We start from the raw sequence: 19839 nt of genomic DNA on the forward strand, positions 1-19839 counted from the left end.
TGACTAAATTTAGACAATTTATGGTAGTATTGAAAAAACATAATCTCTGAATCCTTCTCTTTGACTTTCGCTGTTATTTTTCTCTGAAGACTTCCTTTACGTATGAAAATAAGTGGACTAAATCTTTCCCTTACCCCCAAGCTGAGAAGTGGGTGCTACTGTAAGGTCTATAAGGAGAGGTACAAGATCACTCTGCAAGGCAATTAGAAAAAAAAAAGCCATATGAGTACCTACGATATTAGTGCTAGAGAAGAATCAAACATTAGTCTATAGCTTCTAGAACAAGTAGCCTAGCCATTTCATCATTACAACAGGAGCTTGTGCGAACTGCAACTCCACCATCACATCAAAAAGCAATTCTTTCTGAGTTTTATGAGGGCCTCATTTCTGTTGATGTATAGAAGTCTAGTTGAAAGTGCTTATTGGTTTTGCTTAAGAATTGCCTACATTTGCAGAGCCCAGTGAGACTTGCAGAAAAGCTGACGTTTATTTTGTGGGACTGCAGAATTTCTAAACGGCAAAAAAAACCAAGGGGTTTGACAGTAGTATTTCTTCTCTCTAACTATAGAGATCTCTATTTGAGCTAGTGACTGAGTTACCTCTAAAGGAAGTAGAAACACACAAATAATTTGAAGGTGTAATTTGTCTGACCTATTTTAGCCACTTTCTTCAGATTAGGTCTACCCTATGTGTGCCTATTCTTCATTTTTACTACACTGGAATACACACTTCTGTAGATGTTGACATGGTGAAATAAACTGCTTTTGAGGAGCTCTCAGGTCAGAATGGAGCTACCTGTTGCTTTTGAAAGTGCTACAGAAATGGTCAATGAACTGCAATATTTGAGGAGCTCTCAGGTCAGAATGGAGCTACCTGTTGCTTTTGAAAGTGCTACAGAGATGGTCAATGAACTGCAATATTTTGACTTGCAAGTTTGGATTTAGAGGTCTAAAGGTCAAATTATCATCATTGTCCCTCAGATGAATGAAGTTTATGTTAGATTTCTACCTAACTCAGAACTTCTGAGTAGAGAATTAAGAACAGGACTGCATTTTTCTGTCATGGTAACTCCTCCCCAGCTTTTATGTTCATTCATTTCTAACTAGTTTTAAACTGTGGTTAGAGTGAATGCATTGATTGTAAGGTGACTGTTGATGGCTTACAGAAGTACAGTTAATGGTACACGTAAAAAAAAAAATCCTCTAAAATTGGCTTTTCTAATATTTGCCCCCAATTTGTAATGTCTTATCTTGCACCTTTGTTTTTCTCTGTTGGATACCTGCCTTTTCTGATTTAGTAATTGAAGAATGTCATCATGCTGACAATACACCAAGGTAAAAGATTATTACTACAGAAAAAAATAAAAAGAAAACGTGATATTGAATCATTTTTGCACTAATTTCACGGCTGTAAATTGGGATACTTGGGAATTTTTTTCTTATTATTGTTGATTTCTTTTTAAAGATGAATATAGTACTCATGAAAAATATTAAGACTATGAGGACTAGAGATTTTGTCTGCCCAAAATGCCTCAGAATGTACATCTCTTCCTTTCAAAAAAATTTTTAAGGTCCTCTGGTCCGTATTTACATGAATAACAGAAAATGACCTTTAGCATATATAAAATGCTAGTACAGAAATATCTTCTACTTTGTAAACTAAGATGCTACAAAATATAACTTGAATTATGATTAAGTGAAATATTGTGGTTTATTAAGGAAAATGGTCTACTTTTAATCCTCTGAAAGGATGCATGAAAACACTGTGATATAATTTAGATGATGTACACAGCTTTGGATGAATGGGACACTGTTGTCACAGGGCAGAGCTTAAGTAGGATCAGGTTTTTGAGCTATAAATATGAGAGGAAAAAAAAAAGATACTCTAAAGAAGAAACCTCACTGTTCCATTTTTTCTCATAACTGGAAACTCTATTTGTACTCCAACCTCTGACTTTGCTTAACCAACATGCCATAACGATAAAACTTTTGGTAAAAGTTCACTGCAGGAAAGGAACGATGAACTCATACAAAGAGATTAAGTCTGAAATTAAGGCTAGGTAATTACAGATGAATAGGAAAACATCTGTTTTTCTTGTATGTTTCACCTGACCTCAAGCACGGAGAGTATCTTGAGACAAAGTACAGATACAGAAGGACACATAAATCCATAGTTTTCATGTGGGACAACTCACTCCCTAGCCCCTCTGCTCAATGCCTTGGAACTAGAGCATTCACCCAGGTTTCTACGACATACTGAAAACCAGGATTTCATGAGCAGAATCCAACAGAATCTAAAAGAAAAACATACTGTTCATATCATTGTTTGCACCATCTGATCAGAATAGTGGCTTTAAAAAAACTAATCTTGTCTTAATTTATCCTTAGTCTAGAGGGAGTTTTCACTAAAGTATGGGCTGAATTAACAGACAGTGAGGTGGTCTGAAAACTGGTTGATCATCTGTGCCTATGAGTTTATGATCAGTGGCATGGAGTCTAGTTGAAGGTCAGTAACTAGCAGTGTATCTTGAGGTTCAATATTGAGTCCAGTCCTATTTAACGTCTTTAATGGTTTGAAGGATGGGGCAGAGTGCACTCGCAGCACTTTTGCTGATGACACAAAACTGGGATGAGTGGCTGATATGTCAGAACGCCATGCTATCACCTACAGGGTTATCGACAAGCTGGAGAAATGGACTGATGGGAAACTCATGGAGTTCAGTCCCAGGAACTAACATATGCTGGGAGTCACCCAGATGGAGAGCAGCCTTGCAGAAAAGGATTTCGGGGTCCTGTTGGACACCAAGTTGAACAGGTGGCACATATGCCTTTGTGGCAAAGAAGGCTAACGGTATTATGGGTTGTGTTGGAGGAGTGCTGCCAGCAGGTCAAGGTAGGTGATCCTTCCTCTCTGCTCATCACTGTCAAGGCCACACTCGGAGTGCTGTGTCCAGTTCTGGACTCCTCAGTACAAGAGAGATGGAACAACTAGAGAGTTCAGCAAAGAATGTTCTTGATGACTAAAGTGCTGGAGGATCTCTACTATGAGGAAAAGCTGAGAGAACTGGGACTATTCAGCCTGAAGAGGACTCGGGGAGAAATGTAGGGAGGGTGCAAAAAGAAGGACATGGGCTCCTCCATGTACTGACAGGACAAGAGGCAATGTGAGGCACAAATTGAAACACAAGAGGTTCCCTCTGAATATCAGGAAACCTTTTAGGTGTTTTTTTTGTTTATTTATTTATTTTTCTTTTTGCTGTGAGGATGACTGAGCACTGGTACACGTTTCTCAGGGTGGCTCTTGATCCTTGGAGATAGTAAAAACCTGTCTGGACATAGTACTAGTCAGCTAGCTAATAGTGGCCTTGTTTCAGCTAAGTGTTAGGCCAGTTAACCTCCAGAGGTCTCTTATACTTCAGAGATTCTGTAATTTCTGATTTGATCTTTATCCTTAATCATGTGTACTGGGTTTTTTTTCCCCAAAGCAGACAGACTGGGGCTACTCCCTTTTATTTTCTCACTTGTGATTCTTTAAGTTACCTGAAATGTGAGACATTGTTACTGAAACAACCTATTGATGTCAAATTCTTTAATATAGCATACTACAAGGTATTTTGGGACAGAATTCCTTAGCAAATTCTCAGGAAGCTGTTAACTTCATATGCAATGATGCTGAGTCAAAGTAAGAAAAATGTGAGAGAAGCATGTTCGAGTCCATTGGCCAGATCACTCACTTTGAGATAACTGAAGATCTACTTTCTAAATTTATTTTTTTCCAAACCTAATGGAAGGATCCAAGATGTGTAATGAAAGAGTTTATGAGGATTTTAGGCACACATTTTGGATTTTGGTAGCTAAATAGAGACTAAGGGAATGAAAGCTTTTAATATCTCTATCAGCTGAAGTACTGTGTATACTCCATGTAATTAACCACTCTGAAGGGAAGTAAGTGCAGAACCAAGCTACCAAGCTACATCCCACCCAAAAATGAAGAGGAGGATGAGGCTCAGAAACTATAGTCAGACTCTCAGTGTTTCTTTACTTATTTTTCTCAGTACACAGATGACTATACACGATCCTACAAAGACCTCATATACAGAGCAATAGATGAAGTGCTCCACAGTATCCGCAGACAGACTTGCAGGATTGCTTCCTCCTGCCTCTTCACTATGTGTGGAATTTACTGATTACCCAAGATATTTCTACTTAATATAAAGGTTCATTATTACTGTGGAGGTTATTTAGGCTTTAATTACTTATTTCCTTTTCTTCTTCTCTTTTAATCTTATCCTTCTTACTAATGTATTCATTATTTCTTCCTTTAAAAAAATCACTTAGTATTCCAGTCTGTAATATAGCAGCTATAAATGTATTTTTTTATTTATCCACCCACAAAGGAAAAGCTTAATACAAAAATCATCAGCAAATTAGGAACTTTCACTGTCATCAGAAAAAAGAACAGAGACAGACAAGCACAGGAAGAGCTTCATGGTTACTATTCTTCCCTGGTAGATAAGAAATCTGAACTCTATTTAATATTTAATAGTTTATTCAAAGCACAACAACAGTAAAAGAGATTAAGAGCATCCAAGTACACTAAGTAAAGTAATACTATTAAGGTATTTAGATATGGGTCGAAATATCTTCATGCAAAAAAAGGAATGTGAATACAGGTTTCCCACAGAGAGGAAGAAAAGTAAGTAAATAGGATAAATAATAAAGAGAAAAACAGCAACATATTCACTGATGTCCATACTCTCTTGCTGTGTCACTTTTTTCTAAATAAATCAAAACTTAAATCTCTCTTGTGGTCTGAAATAATTCTTATTTTGTTGGAATATATGTGTGTGGAAAGTTGCCTTTTAATTATAGATCAATTGAAACCATTAAAAAAAATATATATATTTCATAGTTTGTCTTTCAAGACTTCAAATCAGGCAGATGCATAGCTGTTTCCACCACAGATGTGCGACTGACTGTCCTTTAGCTCCTTTCTCTAAATATATACTTTGTGATTTCTAGTATCTTCTTCCTAGCCAATACTCTTTGAGCACACAATTTTTTCCTCTGGAAGACCAAGTCTTTGTCTACAATATATTGTGTATAAGTGTATTTTCTTTAACAGTATGACCACTTTCAGCACTGTAAGCCTTGTCTTCGTGAACATGTGACAACTGATAAGCAGAGTGATCCTCAAACCAATGTATTGCTCCATTTTCAGAAAAAAATGAAGCATAAATTAATAGAAAGGATTAGTAAAAAGTATCGAAACTCTATATTTGAAGGTTTTATAATTGTAACAGGACCTGGGAATTTCTTTTTCATGGGAATTAACCCATTCAGTCTCATCCCTCTCTCCAACATGCTTCTGAAAACTGCCTTCTCTCAGAAGAAATAACCTATTAAAATTTAAGCACATTTAAAGGATATGCACAACTATTTCAGGGAAGGGAAGGTGTGGGTCTGGCTGGTTGGTTGGTTGATTTAGATTAGTTTTAGTTTTGGTAGGATTAGGTTAGGTTGGTGGGTGTTTTGCAATAGTTCATGTCCATTGAAGACAAGAATACAGTGAACAAATCCTACCATAATCAGGGCAATTTCTAGAAAGCATAGCAATTCTTATATAACACAGAGCAGTCTGGTGTCCTTCACAGACGCAAGACAAACCAAGATACAAGGTCCCAGTTGAAAGTGCTTATCTCCCTATTTTCTCAGGTTCTCAGCATGTCTGCTAGGAAAATTAAAGTCACACTGATGACCCACAAAACAAAGTTCAGCAAATTGTTACAGAGATCAGCCAAGAGGATGGCACTGATTGAAATGAAAATATTTAAAAGCTGGCCTTCTACAATGGGCTTATTAAATTTTAAGTCATTGTTATAATAGTTCAATAAAACCCAGACTTGGTTATGTTTGATGTCGATTTAAAACAATGATGTATTTGTGATGAATAATATGAGGTGAGTTGGAGCAGGATTTTATTGTATATTTGTAGTCATTTATTTCATCTTAAGCTCTTGAGGATTACAAAAATATTTCAGAGTAGCTAAAAGGACAGTGATAAGGCCAGTATATAACTGCTGACAGTAGTGTTTGTAAGAGGAACGACAGCCTCACAAAAACAATAGCTGGATAAAGAACCTATCACTTCCAAGTTAGTTCAAATGACTTCAGGCCAGGTGGGTTATACAGCACTGCTTAATTTCCTCTGTTTAATAGCCCCATTTATTGCAGTCATCTGTCCACTAATTACTGAGTATTAAAGTCCCACTGAATTTTTCAGTGCTATCAAATGTCCACTTACATACAGCTGAACAGAAATTTATTTCCAATGCATTCTGCCTCAGTTCTCCATGTAATGCACCAGTTTACTTCAACTACAGAGCTGAGAAAGGGGAGCCCTGGGGAACACCTCCGGTGACTGGACACCAACTAGATTTAACTCCATTCACCATCACTCTCTGGGCCCGGCCATTCAGTTTTCCACTCAACGAAAGGTCTTTCCAAGTCATGGGCAGCAAGTTTCTCCAGGAGAGTGTTTTGGCAGACTGTGTCAAGGGCTTTATTAAAGGCTTTATTAAGCTCAATCCACAGCCTTTCCCTCATCCACTAAGTGGATCATCTCATCATAGAATGAGATCAGGTTAGTCAATCACGACTAACTTTCAGCAGGACTTTCATAAAGCCACGCTGACTGGGCTTGGTCACCTGGTTATCCTCTACACATGTAAGGCACTCACAACAACCTGCTCTGAGGTCAGACTGACAGGCCTGCAGTTCCCTGGATCCTACTTTAGGTCCTTCTTGTGGATGGGTGTCATGTTTGCTAGCCCCCAGTCAACTGGGACCTCCCCAGTTAGCCAAAACTGCGGGAAAATAATGGAAAGTGTCTTGGTGAGCACTTCTAATAGCTCCCTCCATACCCTTGGTTGGATCCCATCCAGCCTCACAGACTTGTGTGTGTCTCAGCCATGTAATGGGTCAAATACCATTTCCTCTTGGATTTTGAGGGCTTCATTTGGCTCCTTGTCACTCTCTTCCAGCTCAGGGGGCTTGCTATTTGGAGAACTGCCCCTACTACTAAGACTGAATTGAAGAAGGCATTACTGACCTTAGCCTTTCCTCAACCTTTGTCACTATATCTGCCCCTGTATCCAAAAAGGGATAGAGATTCTCCTTAGCCCTTCTTTTATTGCTAATGTATTTACAGAAATATTTTTTATTATCTTTTAAGGCAGAAGTTAGATGAAGTTGTACTTGCTATAATTTTCTCCCTTCATAGTCTCACAATTTCCTTGTAGTCTGCCTGAGTTACTGACCTATTCATCCAAAGATCATACTTTCCTTTATTTTCCTGAGTTTCAGCCAAAGTTCCAGGTCACTCTTCCCTTCTGGCTTATCTTCTGGTATATGAGGACAGTCTGCGCCCATCTGGCATGATTTGCCATGACGCTGTTTCTGGTAAAGGGGAAGGGGCTGTAAAGATAGCTCCTGTAAGAAGTTGCTCAAAACTCTCCCCAGTTCTGAGCCAGAACCACTCCTGGGACCAATGAGATGCCTCCACAACCACTTTTTAAGAAGTAGCCGAAAGTGGAGGGTTCTTCCTGTTCCTTCTTCTGTCCCTTCCTTCTTTTCCAGTTGGTGGCTGTGCAAGGAGCTGGAAGAGAAAAAAACATGTGGGCTCCAAAGCAGGCGAGGGAGGAGAGGAGGAGGTGTGCTGAAGCAGAGACTCCCCTGTATTCTGAGGAGTGGACTGGTGAAGCTGAGAGTTGTTTGCATTTTGTTTAAGACCCCACATCAGGGGCAGTGATTGTCTTCCTTAAAGACCCTGTGCCAGGGGCAGTGACTATGGCCAGAGGAGGCTGTATCCCATGTCAGGGGATACAGAGAAGAGGCCAAGTCCCAAGGGAAGGACCCTGTATCTGCAGAAACTGCAACCGTGGCGAAGAATCTATGCCAGAGATATTCACCAAAGACTGTGTCCCGTGTGAGGGACCTTGTATCGGCAGAAGTCACAGCTGCTGGGAACAAGCCACACCAGAGAAGTTTGTTAAGGACTGTGTCCTGGGGTAGGCACCCTGTATCGGAGTAGGGGAAGAATGCCAGGAGTTGTCCTCAGCTGAGAAGAGAGAGGCGACAGAGCCCATCTATGAGAGACTGACCATTCCCTGCCCCCCTGAGCTATTGAGAGGGGAGGAGGTAGAGATGTTGGGAGTAGTGAGCTGGGCCCAGGAAGGAAGGAGGGATGGGGGAGGGAGATCTTAAAGTGCTGGTTGTTATTTCTCTATCATTGTGCTCTCTTTTTGCATTTTGTTCTGTTCTGTTTCTTGAAGGTAGTACAATAAACTTTCCTGCTTTCCTCTCTAAGTTGAGTACTGGAGTCTGTTTTGCCTGGAACCATAATTGGCAGCGAGCTCTCCCTGCCTTTGTCTCAATCCACAACATCCTTGGTTATCTTTTTGCTCCCATATCACTGGTGCCTCTGCCATCCTAAAGAGGGTGGGGGTGAATGGAGGACAATGAGTGAGAGATTGTCGTGGTGTTTCATTGCTGGCTGAGCAAAATTGTGACACTGTGTATTAAAGATTTCCTTCTTAAAGTAAGTTCAGGCTTCCTGCACTGCTTTGCACTTCAGGGCTGTCTCCTAAGGGACTTTGTTGCCCAGGCTCCTAAAGAGGCCAAAGTCTGCCCTCCAGAAGTGCAAGGTAGCAGTTCTGCTTAGCCCCCCTCCTTACTTCTCCAAGCATTGAAAACTCTTATCATTTCATGATGAATATAGTCATCGCATCTCACACAGGCTCTTCTCTGTTTGCAAACACCAGGTCCTTTGGGGCACCTTCTCTTTCTGGCTTGTTCACCAGGCATGTCAGGAAGCTCTCTTCTACACACTCTAGAAACCTCCTGGGCTGTTTCCCCTCAGCTGCAAACAGCTGTTAAGTTGAAGTCCCCACAAGAACAAGGATAGTGATTATGAGACTTCTCACAGCTGCTTAGAGAATATTCCATCTGCCTCTTCGTCCTGATTGTTTAGTCTTAACAGTATCATCACAACACATGGACAGGCTGTTCAGGAAAAGTAATAAAGCTCAGGGGTACAAGAGACAAGACTTTCAGGGACCAGATTAAGGTTGTATAACCTAATACATAAATACAGAGTTGAACTGCATGTCTCCAATTGAGAATTCATGGTGTATACTTTTCACATCACACATATACATGTGTATGCACACCTAGACATGAACATTAATGCTTACTATGCCTCTGTGCTTGTACTTTCCACCAGCTTTTGAAGGATGAGAAGACAAAGAAAGAGATTTTTTTATTTAAAAAAATGAATCAATTGAGAACCTCAAAACTATATTGATGCATTTGTATTCAACATATTTCTGTAGGAGTAGTTCTACATCTAGAGACTAATTATGGGCAAACCTTATTTTACATGTTTAGAAGAAATCATGTACTTCATCCATTTTGTACCTCATCCCAAAAAGTACTCTTGGTGAAGATGCTTCTGCTTTAATACTGATCTCTTTCTTTGGACTGATGGAATCTGGTTGCATGAATGTGTTTATCAATCACAGCATCATAGAATCATAGAATCTTGGCTGATGGAGAACAGTTTATTTTCAATTGCTTGAGAACTTCTCTGTGGTGAGTTGACCTTGTCTGGCCCACTGAGCGCCCACCTAACATGCTGTCTAGTTCTTTTAATTGAAGTATTCAATGATTTCAATGATAGAGTAATGTTTAGCTAGTAAACATATCAATTAGTGAATATATTTAAAAAAAGAGAATTACTCTAAAAATTTGGGCCTGTAACTGAGATGACCATAGGGTTTTTTTGTGATTGCTATAGTTCAAAGTTAATACCAGACACTTAAAGTGGTCTTCCTTTGTAATTCTTTATAAATATAACTTGTCTTTCATTTTAGATACATTATTAGGTACTTTTAGTTTATTCATCTAAACAATATCTAATCCAATAACATGTAGAGGGCAAGAGTGGAAAAGTGGTAAATAGCAGGTTATATAAAATGGATCTATGTCAGTTTCAAGAAGCTTAGCACCGGTTCTCTGTATCTAGTTTGCCTTTCGCTCATCATAAAATTCAAACCCACTATTTTAATCCAGTAGATCTTGTGTTGATCTTGATTAGTTGTGCCTGACTTTCTTTCAGTCTACTTTTCACAATATCATTCGAGTTTGCTCTGGAGACACCAAAGGTCTACTGTAGTGGATCTTTTTACTCCTTTACTTTTCCTAGAACGATCAAGGTCCCCTCCAGCCCTCAAGATTCTGTGAATCTTTGGTTTATAACTTATTTGCAATATAACCAGTTAATTTCTTCATTCAAAAATTTAAACACTAGCTTTACAGTTTTAAAAATTGCTTAATTTTCTCTAACTTTCATAATAAATTTGGGGCTCTCTTCTACAGTATCTCTCATTTTCGAATGACCTTTTAAAATATGACACCAAAATTGGACACAGTGTTCCAGCACTGATCTGCCAGAATAATATTACTTCTCTGTTTTTGTTTTTACTTCATTTAGAACAACAACAACAAAATCTAAGATTTTTCTTATTTTTCTTTTTTTAAAAATTATTTTGGCATTACATTGGTGTTCAAGTGGAATTCTTTATTCATTGAGTTTTCTTAAAAAATAATAAAGTTAAAATTTGTATCCCCAGAACCTCTCCATAAAAACCTCCATTAAATGACATTTCCCACTGAAGACATTTTGTCCAACATCTGTCATTAAGGGCTACCAATTCCATTAACTTTGAAACTACTAAAATTGCTCTATTGAAATTGCACAATAAGTCTTGAAGCACATAAGCTGATGCAAAGCCAAATCTCTTACATCAGTTTGACTGTTACATCTTGACTTTACAAAATTTGTAATTTAATCAAGGAGTCAATTAAAGTTTGCTGAACAAGAAGAGTTTTGCACAGGAACATTTCTACTTAATTATTTGCTATGCATCCTTAACCTTTATCTCACTACCATCTTAGTTCAAATTTAGTTTTTTCTTTATTTTGCCTAGATTTTAATGATTATTTGTCTTATAAGTGTTTGGATCATCCCACTGAGCCTTACTAAACATTGGTTTAATGCCTGTGCTATTCTAGTTACTCTATGATTTAAACACATTAATCATCAGCAAACCTAGAAAAGTTGTTAATCTCTGCTATTTCATGTTCAGTATTATGTTTGGTATGGGAAATACATTTTAATCTTCATGAAATAAATACTGTTTTTCCTTTACTACTCACTCATTGCTAGATGAATGAGTATTCCTCTCTCTATTGCATTTCAAGAGATGCAACATTCTGTTAGGGAGCTGCAATGGTTCAAACCCCCAAATATAGAGACTATGTTCAAAGGATACAGATTTAATGGATGCACATTATTTAAAAGCTACAAGAGTATTCTGGAGTATGTTTTTGCTTTTAGATGGAAAGAAGAAACATCTTATCCCAAAGAAGTTTTGTGTATCTATGTCTTAAAAAGTATTTTTCAGACTTAAGGTTTTTAACAAATTTGAACTAAGTTCAAGTCACCAAGTTTAATAGTTGAATATCCAAACTCACATTTTATCAGCTAGATTCTCAAAGGAAAATGAATTTCACTGAATCCAGGAAATATCTATAATACCTTTGTTGGTTTACTTTTCTTTCATTGTTTTATTCAACATCCAACATTAACAATAATGGTTTTAATTCTTACAACAGCATCTTTATTCTAACCTAATTATATCTCACCTCTGCCTGTGTTTGTTCTCCCATTTGTTAATTTATTTTCTCTTGGGACTTTAGTTCTTAAACATGTATCAGATGTTTCACTGCAGCATGTATTTATCTTTTGATCTTTAGCTATATTTACTACCTGGAAGAGGTCACAAATATCTGATAAATAAATGATGAGAGACTTCATCACTATATATCAAAGAAAAAAAACTTTCTAAGAAGCCAAAGGAGGATGAGAGGATATATAAAGTTGATATATCAATGAACTGATATATAAAACTTCTGGAATCACAGTGATATTCATTGAGAATCGTAGGTGGCAGTCCTATAATCAAGAGGCAAAAAAATATACACATGAATTTAGGTGTATAATTTTTGGACTTTTTTTTTTTACTTAGAATTATAGAATCGTAGAATCATTTCAGCTGGAAGAGACCTTTAAGATCATCAAGTCCAGCCTTTGTCCCAGCCCGATCAACCACTAGACCATTTCCCTAAGTACAACATCCACCCATCTCTTAAACACTTCCAGAGACGGAGATTCCACCACCTTCCTGTACAGGCCATTCCAATGCCTAACAACCCTTTCAGTAAAGAAATTCCTCCCTGGTCCACCCTGAACCTCTCCTTGTGCAACTTGTGGCCATTTCCTCTTGTTCTATTGCTTGTTACTAAGGAGAACAGACCGATTCCCATCTTGCCACAACTTCCCTTCAGGTAGTTGTAGAAAGTGATAAGGTCTCCCCTAGGCCTTCTTTTCTCCAGGCTAGATCCCTCAGCTGTTCCTCATATGAAACATGCTTCAAACCCTTTACTAGCTTGGTAGCCTGCCTCTGTATCCTCTCCAGCACCAAAATGTTCTTCTTGTAGAGAGGGGCCCACAACTGGACACAGTACTCGAGGTGCAGCCTCAACAAAGCAGAGTGCAGGGGAATGTTCACTTCCCTCCTCCTGCTGACCACACTGTTCCTGATACAGGTCAGGATGCCATTGGCTTTCTTGGCCACCTGGGCACACTGTTGGTTCATGTTCAACCGCTGTCAATCAACACTGAGGTCCCTTTGCCTGACAGCTTTCCAGCCACCCCTCTCCAAGCTTGTAGTGCTCCTAGGGGTTTTTGTGGCCCAAGTGCAGGACCCAGCACTTGACTTTATTGAAACTCATGGCATTGGCCTTGGCCCAGCCATCCAGCCTATCTAGATCTCGCTGTAAAGCTTCCGTACCATCAAGCAGATCAACACTTCCACCCAACTTGGTGTCATCTGCAAACTTAGTAAGGGTGCACTCTGTTCCCTCATCCAGGGACAGCAGCCTGTTTCATTGCTCCTAGCTAAACATGATTTCTTTTCATTCTTTTGCATATTCAGTTTCTCTCTTCTTTTTTTGGGGGAGGGGGGCTCAGAGGGTATCTGATTTAATAAAAAACTGTTAATGGCTTCTTGAAAAATACCTTATAAAGTTATCATGTGCCCAAATTTTAATGACATCTAGCTTAATGCATATTAGGGTTTCTAACAGGAGATTTGAGTTTGACCTTTAGAGAATGTGATCAAAAGTGTCTTACACTTTCTTTTATTGTCTTTAATACATTTCAGACAGTTTAGATCATTTACTATGCTAGTCTTTTTATTTTTTAGTTCCCTAAAGTTAGTAGAAAATGTCCAAATCCCTATAACACTGTGCAAAATGTTTCAATTTTACAGTAGCTTATTGTAAATCATTATCTGAAAACATTTTGTAAAAAATGGCATGTCTTGTGAAGATAGATTTCACGTATCAAATTGTTTTTTTCACTCAGGTCACCTTGTAGAACACTCGGCTCAAAAGTACCTTGAATTCAAGTGTATTATTTCCAAATAGCCTGCACCTTCAAAGTCAAAGAGCTCACCAAATTTTGATGATGACTTGCTGATATTTGCTGAAGAGATAATGACGCTGTAAGATGTTGTGCTGTATTTGACCCTTGTAACAGTTCAAAATTTTACTAGGAATCTGTGCATTGTTATTAGGCTGGAAGGAATTCTTTTCACTCCCCTTCTTCATATTTTCAAAACTGCTTTTGTCATTCCACACAGCATTTCTTATCACATGTATAACTTCCATTGAACAACTGCATGCTCAGAATAGTGCAACCTATCACCTGCACAATCAGGAAGACACAGAGTAGGAGACTCCTTTCATTGCCTCTATGTCTGCTATATTTAATTCTTTTTAAGATTTGTGGGTTTTCATTTTTACCAACAGTAAGTGATGCGGTAAAAAAATGTGTCAGTTCTATGAAATACTGCTGTCCCCATCACTTCAAAGAAATTTGCTTCCACCCTTAAGAGATTGAAATAAAAAACAAACGTACACAACAACTTCTCTACTCAGAAAAGAGAAGTCGTCTCAATGTGTACAGAGATTTTATACACTGCAGTACTTTAGGAATGTTTCCCATCCACTGTAACTGGAAAGGGAAATACGCTTGACTGTCTCTCTTTCTGCCATATAGTCTAGATTTAATTTGAGATATTTAAGTGAGGTACCCAACTGAGGGCTCTTGCTTTAGTGTCTTTCTAGAGTGAGTTGAAAGCAATGGAGGCACTGTCATAAGCCATGTACACTCTGAAGAAATGGCTTCTAATGTTACCTTGACTACAGAAGCCATCTTAGGTATCTGTACTCCTAAATTGTTTATACAAGTGCCTGAAATTTAGGTTGCATGACTATGGACTGAGCACCACTCATGACTTGGTTTTTCTGGATGTTGCTAAAACTTAGTTATCTTTCTTTAGTAGTTTTCATTCTCATTAAATTTCAAGCCAAAAAAGAGTATTTGGAATAATGCTATATACAAGCAATGACTATGAAAAACATATTGAGAGTGAAATATTAGAATGCTCCTAAATGCCCTTATGATGCTATATCATAGCTGGTAACAACAGGCAAAAAAAAAGTTATTGTTTTGTAATAATATAACTTTTCATTTCAAAAGCTAAAATTGTGCAAAAAAAAATCTTGGGGATTTTGTTCTGATATTTTGTAAGTGACCAAAATATTAACAAAGGTATCTGTCAAATGCATTTTGTTGAAAGAAATTACTGTTGGATAGATGTTGGTAGACTCAGTTGAAATATCAAAGGTAATATAAAGCATCATTTACAATTAATAAAAATATTCTGACCCTTTAACATTTAATTGTCCTCAGTCCACCTGTATTTGGAACGGACAATGATGATTAGTTTGATTTTTGCATATTAAACTTTAGTTTAAACACCTGAAAGGTATTTAAACTCACCTCCTGAAAGGACTGCAGCAAAGACTCTGAGGATGTGTCCTATGTACCTACAGTTGAAGGTACTGAATTGTTTTCATTATGTCTGAATGTCCTGAAAAACATACCTGAGGAGCTTAATACATTAGTTACATTATGTTTATCTTTCAAAATTGACTTATACTCCAAAACATTTCTTTTTCCATCACGCTTGCTTTCTTTATTGCATTTTCAGATATTTGCATATCTACCATTTAGGTGCATAACCTTATATCATAGACTCATAGAATGGTAGGGATTGGACGGGATCTTCAGAGATCACCTAGTCCAATCCCCCTGCAGAAACAGATTCACCTAGATATATCTCATTCCTAAAAATTAAATTAAAATTCAAAGAAAAGATTTAAAGGTGAGCATTCTTGTATTTTCAGTTCAGCTAAATGTAGATTGGTAAACAGAAATAAGTAAAAGAGAACATCACTACAACTGTGTGGCCGTAGCTTCTCCCTTATGACTTACAAAGAAAAAAGAAGATCCCCTCAAAACACATAGATGCCCTCTAGATAGATATGTAAAGCAGGCGCTTGAATATGTTTCAACAGAAAACATCTACAGGATCTGCAATGTGTTAACACAGTGGTATCTCATAACTATCTCCTTCTGACTGTAAGGAAATGTTTACTCAGTTTATAGAGTACAGGAAGGCTATCTCATCATTAAGCATTTTAGGAAAGTGAGCACAGAAGTATGTCTGCTATTCGTAGATTTTCACAAAAAATATCTTGTTTAATTAACAGCATTCACTGGAAACATTATGTCACAGTATTAGCTTTTATTTTGCTGAGGAGGTTCAAATGTTTCTAATAAGACCTTTTTCCATGAATTAGCAAAAATGAATGCACAGACATAATAACACTACAGAAAATCACCATGAAGAATACTGTTACCACAATAAAACAGACACTTTAAAGATATTCTACTCAAAGCTTTTATTTCTCTCTACAACTGTGACCTGCTGACAATGAGAATCAGTTTTTAATGTATTTTGTGTTAGTACTTTGTGTTGGGAAATCCCAATACTCTGCAACAAGCTCTCATCCTTATAGGTTAAGAAAAGAAATGAGATGTTGCTGAAAACGGACCATTGACACTGCTGATAACACACAGTAAATTCACTAGATCCAGAACAATTCTATGTATTGTTTCTGACCACTTTGTTTTCTACATGCTATCTTTATAAACGGTCTCTTCATTTTGACTGCATTTATTTATTCTTGCTGTCTCCTTTTTTTTTTTCTATTTTAATATGTTCTGAAGTAAAACATATCCTGAGAAATAGTTCTGTTTTGTACTCTGATTGTCAGCCAGACCCTTTATAACTACATTCCTCAGAAAACAGAGCCTTAGGCAGAGGAAGTCCCACTTCTAAAACATAAATATCTTGAGGCTACATTTTTAATGAGATTACAGAACGAATACAGAGAGTAAGATTGAAATTATTTTGAACTACAATGAGACTAATACCTCTGAAAAAGATCTATGAAATAACTGTTTCAAAGTTTCAAATTCTTTTTGTTTTCTTTCTTTTTTTTTTTTTTTAAATACCAGAAGCTGTCTTTCATGGAGGGAAGAGCATGGGACTTCGTTTTCCCAGGTTTCCTTCCCCTCAACCCTCACCAATTGTTTAAAGAAAAGTTTTGAAGGTGCTTGGAGTGCTATTTCAAGATCATGTATCTCCAGTTCTTCTTTTGTGTTCTATAGGAGTTACTTGAATGTAGTACTTAAGTTAAAAAAACAAAAAACAAAAAAAGCAAACCCCCAAAACAAGAAGGAAAAAAAAAAAAGGACAAAGCTATGAAAACCTTTGGACAGTGAAACCTAAATGGATGGAGCCTTATAGCCTATAACAAAGTGTTTGAAAGACAAATTTAAAGTCATGTAAGCCCCTGGCACCTATAGTGACTGTAAGTGGCTTCCTCCCAGCATACTGTCTGTTTTAATGCTGAGAAACCCACTTTTCTGCATGCATTATAATGCTAGTGGGAGTGCCTACCACTGTGATCTGTAGTTTGCTTCATGACCTAAATTTCTCTTCACAAAGTGAAATCTTAGTTACCCTGAGTTATCTGTTAAATGTAGTAAAGAGAAGTCAACAACTCCGGTGCTTACTAAAGACCTGAATTGCCTGCAAAAAAAGATTCTCCATCTTTCTGCTCACAGCAGAGGGCACTGATGGCTCTACTAAATCACTAAAATAAGATGGGATGAACTTAGGCTACAGAGCTTAACAGATAGCTATGATAGTTACTACATTTTATAGACTTGTAGGTCTTCTTTTGTCTCTGAGGCTGAGGATCAGATATCTCTGTATAATCTATGGTTTATGTTCCCATTATAGTCTGTCAAGCTATACTCAGTGGAGCTGAGAGATTGATAACACTTGATGTCTCACCATCAGTGCAATATGCATGTCTGTCCATAGTTTCCTCGCACCATTTTAGGTGTTGCTTTGCACTCTTAGCATCTAGCTACTCCTATAGAAAGGCATGTCTTCCTGAAAGCCCTGAGTAGAAGCTGAAGGGCACTCTAGATAGCACTTGATATTAATTTTCAGAGTAGCTAAACCTTGCCCTGAATTCCTACTTTAGAGCAAGATGAAGCACTCTCTGTTTCTACCAACTTGTGTTGATGAGACCTGTGGACTATAGTGGAAGTTTAAACTCCTAGCTCACTGGCAAATATCTGTCTGTGGGCATTCCAACGTAGATTTGTAAACATGGAGCTCACTTCAGCACAAACAGATGTTTAGTGAACCCCTCCCAAATTGTCCAAAACATACACGCTGGTCCAGCAGATATGATAGTTCACTTATGGAAAGACTGCACCCTTCTAGACTTATAGTTGAAGGTCTGGTGGGGCACCTCAGGTAGCACTAGATGCTGACACATAGGCAGAGGAAACAAGCTGTCACTCCTGTTCTACATAAAGAGGTCTCACCTTATTGACTTGCTCTGAGGATGAACATTTAACCAAAATTTAGAAGACGGAAAACAAGACAAAAGAATTAGGACAGAAGATGGAATTGACATTGCTAGGGCTGCTGGGAGCACAGCAACATCCAACTTGATGCTTAAAATCCAGTCCTCTCAATTTAAACACAGTTTAAATGACGTATTTCAGTTAAATGCTTGCTACTTACCAGTAGCATTAGCTCGCAACATGAAAATCTGCAATTTAAAAACTTAAGCATATATTTGTTTCCACAAGCAGTGGAATGAATGACTGAATGCATCATAAATGATTCAATATTTCTTCACTCTGAATGATTTTCTTAGCACATGTTTAAAATGTCTTCAGAAATATTTAGGAGTTGAAATTTGGCCTTTAAAATTTATTCCCCGATGAAACTAGAATGAGAATACAGCAGTAATCACTGAAATGCGTGCAGCATGTTAGAGAAAGTAGTACGCAGCCTGTCATTCTGTGGTGGAAAGAATTAAAATATTTTTCTCATCTATAATGTGAAAAACAGAGCTGTTTATATTTGTTTGTGATCCAAAATATTTGAATCTCTTCATGTCAGAATGCAGATGGCAGTTTTATCTTCTTATCAACTGGTTCAGTCTGGTACAGAGACTGAAAGGGAAATAGCAACACTTCCTGCACAGGTATTTTCACACGTACTTTAATTCAGAAAACTGTAAAATACAATATGTTGCTAATCATTTGAAATTTCATATCTCTGAGCAACACATTAGGAACTTAAAATTTAGACTCTTTCAAATACTTTCCTCGGAACATTTCCCACACTATTAAAATAAAGCATAAGGCAAATTCCTGCAACTTTTACCTGTCTAAGCAACTACGGTGCATATAAAAATTATAGGACTCTACAGGAAGTGGGGGTACCAAATATCTTTATTTCCACTTACAATTTCACTAGATATCTACTTTAAAATAAAATTATTTTAGTAAGGAAGATGGACATGCTTAGCTCCTCAAACCTCATCTCTGAAAGAGAGTGATCTAAATCGAAGTTTTGCATTTTATCTGGCTAATAGTTTACAAGTAATTACTCTCCTTTGTTTTTCCCTGTAAGTTACTTGAAGAGAAGGAATGTGTACAGGAACTAAGGTTCTGTAAGAAGCTGATAATGAGTACAGTATCAGGGAGGTGGTAGTCAGCTTCCTGCATGGCTCTGGTAATACACCTGAATCATGAAAAGAAATGCTCTGCATATTCAGATGATCATTTCTTTGTGGCAGAGATGCTATCTGCACTTACAGTGAACTGTGAGGTTATTTTTGTGATGCACATCACTGGTCCCTGAGAGCTCATTGCTTTGCACCAGGAGGTTAAACAGTAGTTGTGTATTAGCCATCCTCTTCAAACGTTTGAGTATTTTAATGAAACCTTCTCAAAGTAGCAGTTGGTGGTAGAAAACTTAGAATGAAAACCCAGTCAGGAATCACTGCTTTCAGGGAGGCCAATCTTTGATCTAACACTGTACCTGTCATTGGATGTCCTGTTAAGATAGTGGGAGGTTTTTACATTGCAGGTCGATTCCTGCACAGTTCCAAGTTGGAATCTTGGAAAATGGATTTAAAAGGCCATAAGAGTGTTTTCTGGGTAGGAAAAAGCACTGTGCTCTAATTTCCCTTCCACACTTTCAGATCTCATCTTTTATTGATATTCAGCCAGGTGTTAGGTTAATTTTGCATCAAACAGTAAGTTCAAAGAGTTCTTTTAAAAAGAATAAAATGAAACAGAAAGAGAAGACTGAGCCGATTTCTTCTGTCCCCTGTGACTGGGCTTACTGCCCATTTCTTGTCT

This window comes from Colius striatus, chromosome 1, assembly GCF_028858725.1.
Source record: "Colius striatus isolate bColStr4 chromosome 1, bColStr4.1.hap1, whole genome shotgun sequence".
In the NCBI taxonomy this organism is placed as follows: domain Eukaryota; kingdom Metazoa; phylum Chordata; class Aves; order Coliiformes; family Coliidae; genus Colius; species Colius striatus.